This window comes from Peromyscus eremicus, chromosome 2 (genome assembly GCF_949786415.1).
Source record: "Peromyscus eremicus chromosome 2, PerEre_H2_v1, whole genome shotgun sequence".
Classification (NCBI taxonomy): domain Eukaryota; kingdom Metazoa; phylum Chordata; class Mammalia; order Rodentia; family Cricetidae; genus Peromyscus; species Peromyscus eremicus.
Window position 1 is genome coordinate 74,026,009 of NC_081417.1, and position 16,253 is coordinate 74,042,261.

Sequence of the window (16,253 nt, forward strand, 5' to 3'; positions counted from 1 at the left end):
TAAGGGTGCTTACTACCAAGTCTGAGTGTGATCCCTGGAAATCACAGAGAAGTAAAAACAGACTTCTGCAAATTGTCCTCTAACCTGCCCTGGTACATGTACCCACACACATACCCATGCTTATAAATAAATAAATGAATAAATAATAAATGTGAAAAATAGTAGATGGAAATAAATCATTAAGATCAATGCAGAAATTCATGAAATAAAAAGTAAAAAAGTTCAATGAAATAAAGAGTTGGTTCTTTGAAAGATAAGTTAAGACTGACAAACTCTTAGCCAAACTAACCAAAAGAAAAAGGCCAAATTAGTAAAATTAGAGATGAAAATATAGATATTTACAACAGATATCAATAAAATTAAGAAAATCATTAGTTTTTACCTTAAAAACTTGTATTCCACTAACTCGGAAAATCTAAAAGAAATGAATGGATTTCTAGGTGCATATGAATTAATGAAATTAAATCAAAATTAGATGAACAATTTAAAGAGATCTATAATAACTAATGAGTAAAAATGAAGAAGTAATTTAAGAAAAATCTCTTATGTAAAAAGGTCCATATCCACATGGGTTCAGTAGTGAATTTTACTAGAATTTCAAAGAACTAAGATCAATGTTTCACAAATAATTCCACAAAATAGGGAAGGAAGGAACATTAGCATATTTTCATGAAGTTAGTATTATTACCCTAATATTTTAAAAGATAAAAAAAATATTATCACAAAATGAAAATTACAAATTAATGTCCATGATGAACATGGACACAAAAATACTCAACAAATTTCTTGCAAATCAAATTTGAGAATACATCAAAGAGATCTTTCACTATGAGGTTGATTGTTTACTACCAAGTTGAGTTTGTTCTGGAGATACAGGGATAATTCAACATAGATAAATCAATAATGTTACAAGGACTCATAGACAGAAATCACATGGTCATTCCAGTAGATACAGAAAAGGCTTTGATAGACTCCAACATTCTTGTAAGTTTAAAGTCCTAAAAAAAGCTGGGTGGGCAGTGGTGGCACATGCCTTTAATCTCAGCTCTTGAAGGCAGAAGAAAGTAGATTTCTAAGGATCTTTGAGTTCAAGGCTAACCTGGTCTACAGAGAGAGTACCAGGACAGCCACAGCTACACAGAGAAACCCTGTCTCAAAGAAAGAAAAAAAAACCCTAAAGAAATTCAGAATAGAGGGAGCATACCTCAAAGTAATAAAGGCTGAAACATCAGGCAGATTTCCAGGAGTCCAGTAGGAGAGAGAGAAGAGGGATTCTATGAGCAAGTGCATCAGGATCATGATGGGGAAACATGCAGGGACAACCAAACCAAACTAGAGGGAACTCATGAAAGTTGGATCAATGGCTGTGGAGCCTGCATGGGACTGGACTAGGCCCTCTATATGGCGAGACAATTATGTAGCTTGATCTGTTTGGGGGGGGGGGGGGCCTGACAGTAGAATCAGAATCCATTTCTGGTGCATGAGGGGGCTTTTTGGAGCCCACTACCTATGATAGGGCACCTCATACAGCCTTGAGGCAGGGGGAAGGGCTTGGACTTGCCTCTACTGGATGTGCCTCCCCATGGGAGGCCTTGCCTTCCTGTGGGGGGGGGGAAGGAGAGGAAGGTGGGTGGGAGGGATGCTAGGGGGCAGGAGGAGGGAAGAGGGGGATCTTTGATTGTTGTGTAAAATGAATGAAAATTTTTTCTTAATTAAAAAAAATAATAAAGGCTGTATGTGACAACCAACACCCAATTTTATATTAAATGAGGAAAAACTTCAGGCATTTCCACTAAAACTGGAACCAAGATAAGGGTGCCCACTTTCTCTGCTCCTATTTGATGTGATTAGGGAAGTCTTAGCTGGGGCAATGAGACAAAAGCAGCAAATAAAGTATTATATAAAAAAAGAAAGAAGTCCCAGTGTCCCTGTGGGCAGATGACATGATTCTGTAATAGAGACCCTGTTCCACCAGAACACCCTTAGAACTAATAGGCACTTTCAGCAATGTGGCAGGATACAAAATTAACATACAAAAATCCTGCATGCCAATGACATTTACTGAAAAAGAGATCGGGGGACTCCATTCACAATAGCAAACAAAACAAAACCTTGGAATAAGCCTAATGGACATGAAAGGCCTCCACAATGAAAATTTTTAAAAACTGAAAAACGAAACTGAGAAAGACACTACATGAAAAGACCCTGAATATTCATGGATTAGAAGAATAAATATTGTGAAAATGTCCATCCTACCAAAGACAATTTACAGATTCAATGCAACTCAGTCAAAAGTTCAGTGATATTCTTCACATAAATGGAAAAAAAAAACTTAAAATCCACATTGAAGCACAAAAGATCCCAGAGAGTTAAAGCAATCAAAAAAAAAAAAAAACCATAGTAGCTCTAGAAATACCTTCATACCTGATTTTAAGTTATACTACAGATGCCTTGTAATAAAAACATCATGATACTGCAAAAAAGCTGGCACATAAGCCAATGAAACAGAATGGAGGACCCAGATAAAAAGCTATACCACCATTCCTTAGGGGAAAGACAGCCTCTTCCACCAATGGTGTTGAGAAAACTGGATATCAATATGTAGAACAATAAAACTAGATCCTTATCTCTCACCCTCCATCAAAGTCAACGTCAAATGGGCTAAGGACTTGATCATAAGTCCTGAGACTGATAGAAGAAAAACTGGAGAGCACACTTCAAAGCATAAAAAGGAATTTTCTGAGTAAGACTACATCACTCAGGAGATAAAATCAATCATTATAAAGAGTTCATGAAATCAAAAGATTCTGTGTTGCAAAGAAAACTGTCAGGTGAAGAGCAAGTAGAGAAGCAGCCAATGGGAAGAGAACAGACCTTTGTTATCTATATATCTGACAAAGAATTGGTATCTAAGATACACAACAGCCCAATAATTAAACATCAAGTAAACAAACAATCCAATCAATCAATCAATCAATCAATCAATCAATCAATAATAAATGAGTTATGGGACTGAACATATTTCTCAAAAGAAGAAATACAAGTGGCTAGTAAAATTTTTTGACATGTTCAACATCAGAAAATTAAAATTAAAATTGTTGGGTGGTGGGGAAGTTGAAGAAAACTACATTGTGATTCCACTCCACTTTCCACTTCTCACATGCCCTCAGAGGTCAGAAGAAGGCATTGGATCCCATGGAACTAGAGTTAGAGGCTGTTGTGAGACACCATGTTGGTGCTGGGACCAAACCCAGATCCTCTAAGAGCACAACAAGTGATCTTACCCACTGAGCCCTCTCTCAAGCCCTAAAAGTTTCTTTTGGCAAAATATATATATATATATATCTCACAACAAGTGCTCTTACCCACTGAGCCCTCTCTCAACCCCTAAAAGTTTCTTTTGTATATATATATATTCTTTCCTGACTGGCTAGAGCACATTACATCACAGTAACACATCAGCACTCAACAGACACGCTCTATCATTTTCTTCTAGATGGCCTCACTGGTGGAGCATTTAGAAATCACCTTATTCTCACTATAAATACAACGCAACTTAAGACACCATTCCACATCAATTCCACACCTTCACTCTTACAATTTTTGTTTGGTGCCGTATTTAAAAACGACAGGTATTTTCTCTATTCACGGTCATTTTTCTGTCCTACATAGGCTGCAATTTAATTCTCACTTTCCCAAATATACCCTGCAGGCTTAGTGAACATCTATCTACCATTTTCTTGATGAAGAAACCCATAAGCAATAAATACATATGCTAATTCAACAATTTATGTATTCATTATCTCATAAAGCATTCCTGAACACCTATTCTTTGTCAGGCTGTATGTTAGGACTTGAGAGTGGATGAGACAGAGTCCCTGCTGTGAAATGTCCATGTTCAGCTTCCTTGAGGAGACAGGCAAATACATAAGTCACCTCAATTCTATATGAGAGCTGCAACATGAGTTTATGCAGAATACAGAGACACTGAAGATAGGTGATGCACGTTTCCTGGGGTGGGGGTGCAGGTATGGTGCCCAGCTTCAGAGAGAAGGTGATGTTTCAACAGTATGAAAAGAATGAGCAAAGTTCCTAGCTGGAGTACTGTAGCCAGGTCTTCCAGGCAAAGGGAACCCTGTAGAAAAGTTAGAAGCATGGTGACACTTCTGACCATGCCTTCTAATATGACAAGAGTCTATCACTCATGAGTAGGCAGAGCTCTTAGATATTAGTCTGGCAAGGGAAGCAGGATCAGATCATAAAAGACCTTCTAAAAAGGATATTTTTGTCCAGTAAGAAATGGAAGTCCAGAAAGATTTCATTGTAAAATGATCTGGCTTCAGGATGAAAAGATCTGAGAAGGGCAGCTGTTGCTACAACCAGGTAAACATATGTAAAAACTCAGAACAGGCCGGGTGGTGGTGGCGCACGCCTTTAATCCCAGCACTCGGGAGGCAGAGCCAGGCGGATCTCTGTGAGTTCGAGGCCAGCCTGGGCTACCAAGTGAGCTCCAGGAAAGGCGCAAAGCTGCACAGAGAAACCCTGTCTTGAAAAAACAAAAAAACAAAAAAACAAAAACAAAAACAAAAAAAACAAAACAAAACAAAAAACTCAGAACAGAGCTCCAGAGAGAAACATGGATTCAAAAGATGTTTGAGGATAAGAATAGGCAGCATTTGTGAACAGACTGGGTATATACCTCCTTGTCTTCACTGTACATATTTTAGGCCCATATATGATCAATAAGCTCCCCAGTATGTGAATAAAGGTGCACAATTAAATAAAATTATTATCAGTGATTCCTAATCAGCAACAGTGAGGTGATGGAGGGGAGACATCCTCTCTGGACTCTGACTGGGCATTTGAATGGGATAGCAAGGATGGCACTCTACCTCTGCTACTGGATGGACCTTACACAAATCCCTTACCTTTGTTCCTTCTTCAATTCCCAGTGACATGCTGACTAGGATGGTTAATCTTCGAGGCTCCTCCAGGGCCCACATTCTGTGAGTCAAACCAACCCTGTCCTTTCCCAGCTGAGTCACCTCTGAGGCAGGGACTCTTTAGGGCTGAACAGGAAACACAACAGAGTCACTGAAGTCACACCCCAAGTTCCATTCAGGAGGCAAGGATGAGTAGGGGGTGCCTAAAGTCAGGACAGATATCAAAGGCAGCTCCCCTCCAGTGATCAGCCTGGCTGGTCCTGGAGACCTGTCCTCACTTCCTTAAGGCTAGGGTCCCTGAATATGGCTTTCTTCTTCAGAGAAGATGCTCCAACACCGCCACACACATACAACTCAGGCATGTGAGTCTCTGGAAATCCTCTGTTTTTCCTGTTTGTATCAATTCCCATGGCCAGTGTGCCTACTGATGCTGTCTGAAGATTATACCACAAGAAGGCAAAGGCTTCCTTACTGCCTGCTGTCCTGAGTGTGTCTGAGATCCACAACCCACAGACTGCTGTGTGATGTCTTTCTGTATGCTGTGAATATGTGTTGCTCTGATTAGTTGATAAAGCCATTTGGCCTATGGCAAGTCAGGTTATAGCTAGGTGGAAATTGAGGAGATAGACAAGAAGAAGAAAAGAGAGGAGAGGGAGATGCCATCCCACCGTCCAGGGAGCAGCATATAATGGTACACAGGTAAAGCCATTGAATACATGGCGACATATAGATTAATAGAAATGGGCTGAGTTTAGTTATAATAGGTAACTAGCAAGAAAATTGAGCCATAGGCCATGGCTATGCAATTTATAATTGATATAAGCCTCTGTGCGTTTACTTAGGTCTGAGCGGCTACAGGACCAGGGGGGAAACAGGAAAACTTCCAGCTACAACAGACAGCAGCAAGATGTCCTCCTCAGGATCTTAGCCGGTAAAGGGCTCCACTGCTGTCTATTCCACTGTCTGGAACTTGGTGAAGCCTACCATGTATTACCAAACACATCTGAGAGGCCTGGTCTTCCCACAGCAATCCCACAAGGTGAGCATCGTTTGTTCACTTTAATGATGCGGAGAATGAGGTTTGGTGATTCACCAAAGGCTGGACTAGGATGTGGTTCAGCCAGGACTCAAACTGAGGTCTGTCTGGTTTCCTGTCCACTGTGTTCTCCCTCGATAGCCAGAGCTAAGCTAAATAATCTGCATGAGTGTGAACCATCTGGAAAGCCACTAAGTAGATTCAGTGTCTTTTTTTCACCCAAGAAAAGCATGATCTAGTTTAACTTCAGGCCTAAAAAGCAAAAAATAAGTGGTTCACAGTTCACCAACTAAAGCACATTAAAGTTAGACCTCTATGTTCCTCCTGATTCTCTCCAATAAAGTTGTAACTTAGGAGATTCACAGTGAAGAAACTCTGGAACTCAGTCTGCCTGGCTTTTCATCCCTAGTATCACAAATTAGCCCCAGACAAACTATGGAGACTAAGCCTCAGCCACCCATGTCTACACAGAGATGAGAGTCATATGTACCTCATAGTGTTGTTATGAGGGGTAAATAAGATCCTGCATGTAAAAAGCACTTAACATGGAGTCTGGCATATGGCAGGAGCTAGATAAATCCCAGTCATTATTATTACCATAATATCCCTGTGCATAAATCTATCTGCAACTCTGATTGTTTTCTTAGGACAGATGCCAACGGGTAAAATCGCTGTATCAAAGGGTGACTCTTCATACATAATGCTTAATTATCCCCCAGAAATTGTCAAGCAGTTTATATATATCCAACCCAGAATCAGCAAGGCAAACGCAGCCGCAGGTAATATGATGAAAGTGTCTCTCTGGCTGATGTGAGCAGTGAGCAGGTAACGGTAGAGACTTCATTGTTATTATTTATTTGGAGTATGTCTGTGCATTACACACAAGGGGTGGTCAGGAGACAAGTTGTGGCAGTTGGTTCTCTTCTTTCACCATGTGGCTCCCATGGGTAAAACTAAGGTCCTCAGGCCTGGCATCAAGCCTTTAATCCAATAAGTACCATGACAACAGCACTTTCTTTTCTTCCTTTAAAAAAAAAAATTGGACATAGTCTGAAGTAACCCACAGTGGCCTGGAAACCATTATATAGCCCAGGGTAACCTTGAACTCCTGATCCTCTTGTCTCCACTTTCTCCAGACACACACCACCACACTTCATTTATGCTATGCTGGGGATAAAACCCAGGACTTCCTCTATGTTAGGCAAACACCTCTCATCTGTGCCACATCCCAACTCCATGAGCATCCTTACTTTTATGCCTCCCCAGGTATAGGAAGACCCAGGTTCCTGGCTGCTCATTCCAAAGGCCTTGATTTGAAAAGTGAGAAGGAGTAGGTCCAGTTCTGAGTACGTCACGACTACGTGCACAGCTTTGAACTGGTTTATCCTCTCTGTGCCTAGTTCATTCTCTTCTTCAGCAGTTGTTTTAAGTGGGGATTCTATGTGAACAATGTCTCCCTCTTATATCTGTTGTAATTACATATGAAGAGTAATGTGACTACTCCTGATAATAACACCCATGGGTGTTCTTCTTTTCATGTGTTTCTATGTCTGTATTACCATCATGGCCTTCATTTTACTAGTATTGACATTTAATATTACACATTTTATATGTCCATGTACAGTGGAATATAGATCCAGCTCTACCATAATCTTTCTGTGTTACCAAATGTTAGTAGCTTTGCCATTCTGGACCTCCTTTTCCTGACTGTAGCAATGAAGAGCTTAGTCCACAACACTTCCAGTATCAATATTTCTATCATTATACCTTCCCTATATCAAAGTTTTCCATATAGTGTAGATGTGAAATGTCCCCCAAAGTCTCATGTGCTGAACACTTAGTCCCCAGATCTTGGTGTTATTTGAGGAGATGGTAGAAGGTTTGGAAGGTGTGACATAGCTAGAGGAAATAAGTCACTGAGGACATGCTACTTAAGGTCATAGCTGGTCCCCTGTCCCTTCCTTGCTCTCTGATTCCAGTCTAGATGAGTTGAAGAAGCTCATCCACCATACACTCCCACTGCTATGGTGTTCTGCCCAAGAACATGGGGCCAAGAAAACATGGGCTAAACCCTCTGAAACCGTGAACCCAAATAATATATATATATATATATATATATATATATATATATATATATATTCCTCTCAGGTGCTCTCTCTGGGATTTTCATTACAGCTATGAAAAGGGAATGAATACAGTCATTCCTCAACCTCATACTACTAATAATACTTAACCAGACAATGCTTCTTTTGCAGACATAGAGAGAAGGGCACTGTCCTGAACATCAGAGGATATTCAGTAGCATCCCTGGCCTCTGCTACACACTAACTTCTTACTGCAACTGTGACATGTAAAAGTATCCTGGACATTGCCAAAGACTCCTGCAATTAAAGCGATCCCTAGCTAAGAACCCTGTGTGTTCTAGTTTCATTTTGTGGCTATGACAGAACACTGACCAAAAGGAACATGGGGAAGAATGAGTTTATTTGGCTTATTCTTCCAGGTCATAGTTCATTATTGAGGAAATTCAGAGCAGGAACTCAAGGCAGGAATCCAGAGGAAAGAACCATAAAAGGACACTGTTTGCTGGCTAGCTCGCTGGCCTGCTCCCTGGCTGGTTCATGTCAGCTAACTTTCTTATATAGCTCGCGACACTAATTGCACAGTGGTCTGGGCCCTCCCCCATCAATTATCAATGAAGACACTGCTCTATGGATGTGTCTGCAGTCCAAGCTAATCTAGACAATTCTTCATTTGAGGTTTCTTCTTCCCAAGTGACTTTAGGTTTTTGTCAAGTTGACAATAAAGACTGAGCACATCGCTATGTCCTTAAAGCTTGCAGTCACTGTTTATCACAGAGCTGAATATCCTTTCAGTCTCCAAATTCCAAAGGTCCCCAGTACTGAGGCTCTTATGAACTTAGCCCACCTCAGGCTACCTGCTTGAGAGTCCTTCATCGTCTCTAGAATCTTCTACCTTCTTAATGCCACTGGGATGACTAACTCAAGGCCCTGCATCAGTGCTGTCTTTTTACCTGGAGATGGAGATGACAGGCAAAACAGCCAAAGACAGACTTAGAGTCTATCTGACCCAGCCCACAGTCAGCAGTCTGCAGGACATTGTTCAGTTTTCCTAAACTTGTTTCTGTTTCCTGTATGAAACACGGGTGATCTCTCAAAGCTGTTTAGGGGTGGTTAAGTATAACAAGTGTGCATGTTCCTGATGCCAAAGAGGAAGCAGAACTCCAAATGGGAAGCTGTTGCTTTCATTTGTTCCCGTGGCATGTGATGGCCACTGAGTCATTCTCCAGCCATCTACTCAGGACTTAGGCCAAGCTTCCTTTTGACTCAGTTCTTTTGAGCCAGACCATGGAGTAGTTACTGAGGAATGGGATGGACAGGTGGCCTACTTAGGAGTCAGAGAAATACTATGAACCAGAATTGTGACTTTGGTTCTAGCTGAAAATATCACAGAGAACCAGGAGAAAGGAATCACTTTAGCAGGTGTGTTTGGAGTCTGGCAGAGAGCGCTGGGCTGGGGCCAGGAGCACAGAGCAGGCCTGAATGGCTTCTGTGTTGACTCCCTGGGACTGAGACCCAGGAGGGAGAGTGAGAGGAGAACTCTGGGGTAAATACACAACAGCCAGACAGTGGCTGATTTTTCCTTGGGCTCTCCATGTCTCTTGCACAACTGTGGCCAGAGTCTAAGGCCTTCATCAACCCTTGTCCAGTTCATCAGATCCAAGAGGAGTTCCCAAAATAGCTCACACTCTGGGCCCACCTGGGATAGACATAAAGATTCATTTACAGGGGAAGGTGACCGCTCTGAATATCTTGAGCAGACCAGTCTATGCTAATGTGTCTACTCCCTCAAATATGGGATTTCTATAACCCGCTCCTGTCCTCATCATTACCAGCAGAAATGTCTGCATTATCTTAATTCCAGAATGGAAATTATTCCAATTTTGAGGCCATCATTTTAAAGCTGTCAAAGTCAATATTTTTAACAGCTTAGAAAAAAAAAGTTTTACAACTGGAAAATGTCTAAACAAGTTGTGCTTGAGACCTTGAGACAACCGGGGGAATCTGTGATGAGCTGGAGGAATGCCCCATGCTGAGTCCATGAGGAGGGGAGCACATTCATTTGTCCCAGCACCAATTTGTCTGAGTAGAGTCTCCAATCAGGACACTTGCCTTAACCACTCAATCTGTTGTCTTCTATTTATGGATTAGTCATTCATCTTTTGATCCTGACTTTATTGTTGTTAATAAAGCAATTAATTCCTAAAAGAAAAATGATCAATGAAAAGAAAAAAAAAAAGTCATGCCTTAATAGCCTGCAGAGTTTCTAAGTGTTACTCCATTTCTGTTTTTATTCACGGCATTCATTACTCTCTGAGACCTGGCTACTTCATGTGTCACTCGCTGTCCTAGAGATGCTGGGGTCCACTTCCTTAAGTGGAGGGAGGAAGCTTCCAGGAACTCCCTTGTACTTGGTCAGGAAGAACAAAGTGACTCCTTTTCAAGATTTACCTATCAGTTTCCATCCAAGTGAATCGTCATTTCTACCTGATTAACTCTCCCGGACAGAAACCCGAGATTGAAGGAAGTACCCGCATGGGCAGGAGAATGGCTCTCTCCAAGCGGAATCACAATCAGGCTTTGTCTTTGGCTTAAGAGGCCATTTGTTAGCACCTGGGGAGCTTGCCAGGCAGTGAGAAGATGGAACCAGCCAAGTGGACACCTTGGACACCACAGCCCCAGATGCCAGCCTGAGCGGTCCTCAGGGAAGAGGCTGGAAAAGCTCTATTATGGACCCATCTCCTAGTCAGGAGCTGGAAAACACCACATTCCTGTAACTCCAAAGCAGGATTAATTGATTGGTCTCATATGAACCTAAAAGCCGTTAAGAGCAGGGAGGATGAAAAGCAATTCAAATTGCTTTATTACGATTTTGTAGTAAAGTACCAGTTTAGTCCTCAGCCCTACTGTGAAGCAGCAGGTTTCCAGATATTGACTGCACTGGCATGTGCTGCTCCAGGAGAGGAAATGCCTGGGTCTGCCTAGCAGAAACATCTGCTCAGCTCTCCAGCAGGCCTGTTGCTGGAGCTGGGGAGGGGGCTCCCCTCCAGGTGGTGTCTCAGCAGGCAGGAGACAGAGGAAGCACTCCCAAGAGAGGGATTGGAGACTGTGGATGAAGACTCCTCCTTTTTGTTTTCAAAGACTTCATTCACTGCATATGAGAGGGAATTATAAAGGGTTTTCTAAAACCGTCCGTAGACGTCCCATCGCAGAACAGCAACACAATTATTGTAGCTTGAAAGATCATGACAATAACGATTGACTTCTCAAGCGTTGGGGTGGGAGGCATGGAGTGTTTTTTATATCTTAATTCACTTCATCCTCAAATGTCACTCCTTGCAAGATATCTCTATAATCACCCTTTTAAAAATGGAGAAACTGAGGCGCACAGGAGAAGCAGTTTGAACAACTAACTTTGAGTCCAGCCACCGGCTGTAGCACTCCTGACCTTGATCCCTAGCTATGGGACTAGGCACCACCACACATGCTTCTGTCTGTATGGAGACGACAAGAGCTGGACATTAAGGTGACCAATTTTCATGTGGGCAAAATGCATCCTGGAGTTATGAAGTAACTTGTTCGAGGTCACTTGGATAATAATTCGTTCAAGGTCACGAGGATAATAAATGTCAGGGCCTGGTTTAACTCTGAGTCAAGCTCTTATAGCAGCTGGTCTCCCATTCCATGACCTTAAAGTTTGGTCTTAGGCTGGGTCACATGGAAATCTAGCACAGAAAGCCAATAGGGTGTCAATTATAATAATAACTTCACAGTAGCAATAGTTACCATTTATTGAGCACCTGTGACTTATAAAGGTGTCTCCTAAACATGAGTTTAATCCCCACAAATCCCTACAAGGCTGTATTACCCCCATAGATCAAAAAGGGAACCACAAAAATCAGTTCCATGTCTACTTACTAACCATGAACAAACCAGAGGGGAAAGACGACCATCCCACTACAATAGCATCAAAAGGACAAAGAGCTTGGAAATGGCTACCGCCAAGAGTGCAGGCAACAACCCAAAACGGTGTCAACTGCTCCTTAACAAAATTAAAAACTTCTGTGCATCAAAGGAGTGGAGAATAAAAGTCACAGAATAGAAGGAAACATTTGTAGGTGGCCAGAGATTGTGGTTCAGAACATACAAAGAGCTCCTACAACTCAACAACAGCAAACCCCAATTCAAATGGGTTCAAATTACCTTTTCTCTAAAGGACACCTACAGATTTCCAATAATCACATAAACAGATGCCTAACACCACCAATCATTTAGGAAATGCAAATGAACACCCATTACATCAACAAAGCAATGACAAAAAGACAAGTATTGAGAATTCTGAGAAAATGGAGCCACTGTTCATGTGCTGCGAAGGTGAATGGCACAGCTTCTCTGCAAAGCCGTGCGGCTTCGGCTCTACACTTAGAATTACGATAGGATCTAGCGGTTTCACTTTTGATACACACCCCTAAAGAAGTGTAGTGTCAGACTGGCTTTTGTACACCATGCATACAGCAGCATTGCTCAGAGTGTGAAGAACGTCGAATCAAGCCAGCCACCCATGAAGGATGAGTGGATAACAAAAGCAGATCCATCCAAAGAGATAATACTCACCCTTCAGATAGCGTGAGAGTCTGGAACATGCTACCATGTGACTGAACTTTGGAAACACTGCTGAGAGAAGTGAGACAATGAAAGGACATAGACTGTAGGAGTCCACCTATATGGAATACCTAGAACAGCCAGACACCTAGAGACAGGAAGTAGAATGATGAGAGATGGGAGGGGAGCACAGGCTGTTGCTTGATGGATGCAGAGTGTGGTGGTGTAAATGAAAACAGGCCCCATAGGCTCAGAGGGAGTGGCATTATTTAAAATTAGGACCTGTGGCCTTGTTGGAGCAGGTGTGGCCTTGTTGGAGGAAGTGTGTCATTGGGGGTAGGCTTTGAGGTTTTAGATGTTAAAGCCAGGCCCAGTGACTCATTGTCTTCTCCTGCTGCCTGTGGATCCAGATGCAGAACTCTCAGCTCCCTCCCCAGCACCATGTCTGCTGTGTGTCACCATGCTTCTGCCATGATAATAATAAACTAAACCTCTGAAACATGAGCCAGCCCCAATTAAATGTTTTCTTTTATAAAAGTTGCTGTGGTCATGGTGTCTCTTCACAGCAATAGAACTTTGACAAAGACATTTCAGTTTAAGATGATGAAATCTTCAGGTATGAAGGATGATGATAGGTAGCTACATAATATTGTGAATGAATGTAATGCTGCTTACAATGTGCTTTTTAAAAAATACTTTTTTACATTTGCAAATGTGTGTGTGCCTGTCTGTCGGTCTGTCTGTGCATGTATGTGTGTGTGTGTGTGTGTGTGTATGTATGTATGTATGTATACACACATGTATTGATTCATATGGCATTTAAAAGAAAACTCACAGGAGTCAGCTCTCTGCTTCTATCATGTGGGTTCTAAGGACTGAACTTGGACTTAGTGTTGTGTCTCTGTCCACTGAGTGGTCAGTCTCACGAGCCCCAAGAATGAATACGCATTAAAAGGGCTGAAATGGTTTCATGTTATATACCTTCCCTACTCTCCCTCCAAAAAACCCAAACTGAGTAACCAAAATGAGACTTTTGCCTAAGATCAAACATTGAGCATGTTCCTGGCCCAACCTGCACTAGAATTACAAGTTTCTAGTCTAGTCTAGTATAGTATCGATGCCATGCTTGCTGTGAATTAACAAAGGGTGTGTATAGAGTGCTATACATTCTGAAATACCAAGTAGCTTGAACAAACTGAATCAAACTCATCACTTGCCATTGCCCTTTCCCATGGAAGCAGAAATTCACACTTAAACATGTAGTAAGTAGGAATGATAGTGGCCATAATGACAGTCAACCTCTAGACCTGAGACCTGGCCAAGAGCACATTTCACCAAGGGTACCAAGGCCTCTACTCTAGCTATAAGAATATTCCAAACCTCACAATTCATCAAACAGACTTTTTATAAATTTTTCACAAAACTAAGCTGAAACTAAGTAAAATCTCCAGGACTCAGTGATCTTGCAACTCACTACAGCAAAATCAACGTCACCAACTGCAACCAGGTCATTTTCATAGCACATATTCTCCTGTCCTGTGCTCTACAATGTTGCCTTTAGTAGAGCCTTGCTGGTTTCCTTATTGCTATTCAAAGTTATCAGAAATCTTAGCTAGGAAATACTTGCAATAAATTAAAATATTAAATTTCCAAATATGCTTCTCTTTCAATGTTAAGGAAAAAAATCAGGATGCAGCCTCATGTATAAAGTGGATTTTAATTGCTCCATTTTTTCCAGAACAACCTGGATATGGTTATTGATCTTCCTTAAACCAGGTTTAAGTGTTTGAAACGATGGAAATGGTTTCTCCTCTCCCATTTCCACTTAGTGTCTTCATACCTCTTATCCATTAAGAGCACATGCTAACTCTAAAGGGCATTTATTCTATCAAAAGTCAAGATGGCTCAGTGAATAAAGACACTTGTCAAGCCTGACAACCTGAGTTTAATTCCTGGTCCTCTGACCTCCACAAGCTCACTGTAGCAGGTACACACCCCCAGTCAGATCCTCCTGTGCACACAAGTTAAAATAAATGTAAAGGTAAATAAATAAGAGTCTATGTTTTTAAATTCCAAAGCTTTTATTGGAATTTAAAATAAAACGAAACGTCTATATGTCCTACAATTCTAACTAGCTATTTAACCAACTTTACCCTGAAAGTTCTCTGTCCTTTGACAACATGTCCAAAGACTTGAAATAACTCCAAGTCTAGGGATGTTTCAGCCCACAAATCTGTTTATAGCCAGAAGAAATGAGGAGCACTCAAAGGTTTTTACAAACCCAGATCTGTATGCCATTGCTCGTGTCCACTACTACTGAGCACCTCGGTGGGCTTGGATTGGTGTTGCTGACGGGTCAGAGAAACAGCGTGAATGAACCCCCGGGTCTGCTTTCTCTTTGTTCTCAGACAACACAGTCCGTTTCTGCCCTGAAGAGGGAAGGGTTCGAGGACAGGAAAGCAGCAGCCTGCCCCAGAGGTGCAGATCACTGTTCTGTACTTGCTAACTTCTGCAAAGAAGAGGATACAGGGTGGGTTCCTTGAGACTGTTCTACTACCACACCCATGCCCTTCTCCATGAACTATCCTGCACCCACCCACTCCTAGGAAAACATCTGTCCCCCACCCGACTTCTAATAATGTGTGAGTTGGTTTAAAAATTAGTAATGTTTGACAAGTACGTTTTGGTTTATATAAATAGAACAGCATTTTGCATATTTCTTCCAAAAATATGTTAGTCATTTTCAAAACAAAATAAAGGCTTTTGGATCCTTTATAATCTCATAACCCATATAACCTCTTACTATTGTTTAAATAAAAATAATACATTTATGATCTATAGTGACAGAATGCAGAGCAGAGTGCTGGGAGCCAAGAATTGGGGAATTGATTCTGTGGAGCAATAAAGACCTCGAGAGCAATAAAAACACTCTGTATGCTGATACTGGTGGCTATGTTCTGTGTGTTGATATTGGTGGTTACAGAGCTGTACGTATTCATTTCTATGTACATTTAAAATGAACACAGAGCTTTTTATATACATGTGTATAGATTATACCTCAATGCATCATTACATTAATACTGCACTTCAATAATTTTTTATTTAAAAAATTAAGTTGTGATATATTCACTGGGGATTTTAAAACAAGTTCCTAGCTAAATGTGCTAGATTTATTTCACCTTTCTCCTTCCCGTGACATCCCTAAAATTAGAGAAAAGCATGGCAAAAAGACGAAGAGAAGAAGAATAGAGGAGATTTCACAAGAGGATTTAACTGATTTCAGAAGCCAGCAGAGCAGAGGAGACACAAACCTGGTGGTGGCCAATGGAAGAAGCAAAATCACAGGAGGTTAACCGGGGGCTGGGGTGGGGTGGGGTATGGGGGTTCCCCCAGAGAAGCCTTGGGTGGGGGAGAGGGACACTTAGCACTTGGGGGCAGGATGAAGTACAGAAATGAATGATGGATTAGCTGGCAGTATCTCTGGCAAGGATTGGGACTCTAGTCCTCTTTCATGTGGGCAGCCAGGGAGTTGTCCCTTTTCCATCCTTCATCGGATGCAACAGAGCTCATTTCAGAGGCATCCCAGACTCA